Below are 4,954 nucleotides of genomic sequence, written 5' to 3' on the forward strand. Positions count from 1 at the left end.
AGCTCTACCTCTTCCGCTGATCATCGGACTTCCCCAGAGTGTATGGTGGGCGTTGAAATCTCCAATGATGACCCAGGGATTGGAGGTTGAGGAAAGGATGTATAGTAGTCTTTTGTAATCAAATCGACTTGACGGAGATAGGTATGCGCCCACAAAAGTAAAGGCCAAGTTCTTTTTCCTTACGTTTAGGCATATATATTGGTTATTGTCATTAGGTGGTACAGGCTGATGAGTGTAGGTGAGGTCACGGCGAATACACACCAAAACCTTACTGTTTTCATAAACAGTTGACGACATCAATAATTCATATCCAGAAAGCCTGATTGTGTTCGATAAGTTCGGCTCGCAAATGACGATAATGGGAAACATATTGGCGTACACGAAGCGACGGAAATCCTAAAGGCGCGCTCTGAGGCCGCGCGCATTCCACTGGAAAATAGCTCCTTGTCGGACCTCTTCCCTAAAAGACCGTGGCTGTGGAGCCATGATCTACTCAAGGGTTCCCAGCACCGGACTCAGAGCGTCCAGTACTTGAAGCGCACTTCTGGCAGACGGTGTGTGCATGTTGCTTAGCAACACGCGAATGGCCTTCATTAAAGGCCTAATAAGTGCTATCACTTGCTCATCTGTTTTCCGCGACTCCTCGGATACAGCACCTTGCTGTACAGGGGGCGGCTTCTTCTGCGGCTCTTCTGGCGGTCGTGTACACGGAAGTGGCGGCCATTCCTTTGTGGAGAGAGATCTGGCAGTATTCTCCCTTCCAACATCGGTGTTCGGAGTGCTGGAAACTTCCACTGATGATGATGCTTGACGCATTGACTTTTCCTGGAAGCTTGACGTTTTCCGTCGTGAAGACCTTCGACGGTGACGTCGTCTTCGCCGTACTTTCACAGCGGCCTCTTTGTGGGTAGAATTGTCTCTCACCATTTGTTTAAGAATGGTGATCTCTTTCTTGATCTGGGGACAGTCTTTGGAAGAAGCGCAGTGATCACCCTTACAGTTAGGACACTTCAATGTGGTTGCGCTGCAGTTGTCTTCTGAGTGGGGTTCGGCACATCGAGGGCACACGGCCGAATTTCTGCAGACACCCCTCACATGGCCAATCTTCTGACAATTGAAGCATTGCATTGGTCTTGGAATAAATGGTCGAACCTTCACGTAGGGTGGAAGGCAGTCGCCTTTGAACGTTAGCCTCACACAACGTGTGTTATGTTCACTTGCTGGTTTTATGAGAACTGGGAGGTCTGCATTAGGAATTTCGTTGTCAATGTCATAGATGACTCCTATTATTGTGGCACCATTTGTTGGCATAATAGGTCGGACCTTGATGTTTACCAGCTGCGTTACATGTTGTAGTATCGTCAGCGCGCTCGGGTTCATCACATCGATTGCCAGGATGTTTCGCCTAGTGTTTATCCTGACATCCTTGATCTCATTTGGCACAGTGTTTTCGAGATACACAGAGAGTGCTTGCCTGTTGAGGACGCGCAGGTTGTCGGTAGCGTTCTGAGGCACAAACAAGATGGAGTGAGGCCATCGTTGAGGCGCTGTTTTCACAGTGTTCGAGCTGGACGCTGAAGATGAGTTGATAATTCTTCGTTTGGCCTTGCGGTATTGGACAAGTCGAAAGCTGTCTTCCGAGGACTCGTCACCTGATGCGGAGTACAGCTCTGTGTCCTCGCTACCACTCGACGTATTCCCTCGCTTCCTCGAACCGATGTCCGCGGGTGAACGGGAACCGGGAGGATCCTCGGGGTGTTGCACATCCATCACCGTGACGGAGGGGGCTGTAGACCCCACAAGTGCAGTGAGAAGTACAGAAAAACACAAAGACGGGCGAGATGTGTTCCACAATAGAAGCACTTCTGCACCATACCAATTCTACATTAGCAGGGCCTGGTAAGACCTTAAATTCGAAATTTTTAAGGTAAAAGCAAAGCAACACCACCACCTGAAATCAAGCAATTTTATATTCATAGGGCGAGAATACCTAGGGTACATTCTGCCTAACCAGTGAAAGCGTTGAATGTGTGGGCAGTCAAGGGAAAACCCATTGAACACCTTCTCGACCTTGAAGTACAGTGTGTCACGATTCTCGCCGGTATCTTCTGGCATACCATGAAGGATTAGCTTATTTCTTCGTGAACGGTTTTCAAGATCGTCATATTCCGCAATTAGTTCGGCAACACTGTTCCGATGGCATTAGTGACCATACTGGAATCTGGTTTTCCTTCCCACCACGACCGCTTAGTCCGCGAATCTTACCTGATATACAAGTCAAACGCTCTTCCTTGTGGTAATAACTAAAAACATTGGAAAACTAACCTGCATCACTCATTTAGATTGACCGGTTTATATATATATATATATATATATATATATATATATATATATATATATATATATATATATATATATATATCTTCTTGCTTGTGCACATGGTCATGGTGGCCTTTTGTACGAGGTTTTTTCTGTGTTGGGAAAGTTCAGGTTTATGCCCGGCGGCTGGCAGCTACGGCTATGGCATAAGCTGCCCGGGTCGCATGATGACTGATGCTATGTATGTGACTATTGTAATTTTTGAGACGATAGAAAGCGTTGGTTTTATGATGCATGATATACCGGTTTTATTGCACGTGTGCGTTGTTAAATCTATCCGTGTGTGCGTTTTTGTAATCCTGCTTTCTGCTGCAGTACGTTATACAGCGCAAGCCTTCATCTTTTTACTAGTGTGCAGCTTGTGCTCTTTAGCACCACATGATTATGTGATTACATGTAGCGACGCTTCCTCTCTGCCATGTTTTCTAGAACTGCATGGCTATATTTACATTTTTTACAGTATATTCGCTTTGCATTTTGTTCGATTAGGGCTTGATTATGCGCATGTTCGTATGGGACAAAGTGATAAGTGTCTGGCATCTAGATATTTAACTGTGGCGCCACTATACTTGCATTAACTCCGACGAAGGCCGATCCTTCGGTGGAAACGTCAGTAAAGACGTATGCCACAACGTTCGTCGTTTTTTCGTCTGTGAATGTTATACCTTCGGGTCTGGCGTGAAACCCTCCGTCTTATATATATATATATATATATATATATATATATATATATATATATATATATATATATATATATATATATATATATATATATATATATATATGTACTCCCCATTTTACCCTACATTCACCAGCTATTATAAGGAAGATAACGAACGTGAGCGCAGAGTCAGCAGCATCTGCATGATCAAGCGCGCAGCAGAGGCTCGAGCTATAGGGGCCTGTGCTCGGTGCATCCTAGAACAGGCTGTCGCTACGCAGCTCAATAAATCTCCTTTATAAATGGTGGAGACGTGCTGCGTAACGTTCCACTCTACCATCCTGGAAGTCCGTTCTCGGACGCTACTCTCCGCCATGCCGGACGCCGACCAGCAGACTCTTCCATCGCCACCCGTCCCTTGCGCTGGCACCGTTCGCCAGCGGAAGCCTCCCATCTTAAGCGGAACCGACGACAACCCGTGAATAGTGGATGTCGTCCTACGAACGGGTGAGCGTTTAAAAGAAATGGAATGACTCGGACAAGCTGGCTTACGTATCATTCTACCTCGTGGGCGTGGCCAGTCTCTAGTTCAGAAATCATGAGAGGGATATCCGAACGTGGTCGGCGTTCAAGACGTCGATTACAGAAGTATTTGACCGACCCACCATCAGGAAACTCCAAACCGAGCAGCGTAAGGTAGACCACTTAACACCATATGCGGAGGCTGCTGCTCTACCAAATGCCACAGCGCAGGAGGTCGCCAATTTCACACTACGCCGTTTTCTCCTGTGTCATTTAGGTGCACGTGAACATTTAAGCGGCAGAGGCCGCACGTTCTTATCTGAAGTCATCGAACAACTGCTTGCTGAATGCGCTATTGTTCATCGTAAATGCACTGCTTATCACCCACAGAGTAACGGTGCCACGGAACTCTTTAATCGAACGGTTGCTCACATGCTCGCCATGTATGTCTCACCAGATCACTCTGATTGGGACCTGGTTCTTCCGTTTGTCACCTTTGCCTACAACACCGCCGCTCCGGCCACTACTGGATTCTCACCTTTTTACCTTCTTTACGGCTGTCATCCTTCGCACACAATCGACACCATTCTGCCCTACTGGCAGGACCCATCCGAATGCCTGCCGATTTCGGAAGCCGCCAGACACGCCGAAGAATGCCGCCAGCTGGCCCGCCGATTAACATCGGACAACCAGAACCGTCAAAAAGCCGTTCACGACGTCCAGAACTTGACTCCCACTTTTCTCCAGGGCGCGCTCGTCTGGTTGTTAGTTCCACCCCGCACGCTTGGGCTCGCTTCAAAACTCCTTCCGAAGTACGACGGGCCATACCACTTTCTCGACAGAACTGCACCCGTTAATTACCTGGTCGAGCCGCTAACGCCACCACCCGACATGCTACGTCGTAACCCCGAAGTCTTTCACGTTCAGCGTCTCAAGCCATATCACTGTTCTACCGTCCTCCCAGAAAACTAAGTCGCCAGTATGGCTCATTTCTTTCCGCAGGGCCATTGTATGGAAGATAACGAACGTGAGCGCAGAGTCAGTAGCATCGGCAACATCATGCGCGCAGCAGAGGCTCGAGCTAGGGGACTGGGCTCGATGCATCCTAGCACCGGCTGTCGCTACGAACCTCAAGAAATTCTCTCTCTCTCTCTCTCTCTCTCTCTCTCTCTATATATATATATATATATATATATATATATATATATATATATATATATATATATATATATATATATATATATATATATATATATATATATATATAAAGAGAGAGAGAGAGGGGGGGAGGTGTTTCCTGGGTAAAGAGTAAAGAATCATCGCACAGAACATTGCGACTGAATGAAAAGCAGTGCAGGCGCTTGGGAACCATGGATAAAAGCTGATGCAAGG

The 4,954-nt window shown here is 46.9% G+C and overlaps 1 protein-coding gene across 2 annotated transcripts in view; it reads left to right on the plus strand.

Moving 5' to 3' along the window:
- Nucleotides 1-4,954, plus strand: part of LOC135912540 (uncharacterized) — a 328,642-nt gene that overhangs the window by 228,842 nt on the left and 94,846 nt on the right. The window lies entirely within an intron of this gene.

This window comes from Dermacentor albipictus, chromosome 2 (genome assembly GCF_038994185.2).
Source record: "Dermacentor albipictus isolate Rhodes 1998 colony chromosome 2, USDA_Dalb.pri_finalv2, whole genome shotgun sequence".
Taxonomy (NCBI): Eukaryota; Metazoa; Arthropoda; class Arachnida; order Ixodida; family Ixodidae; genus Dermacentor; species Dermacentor albipictus.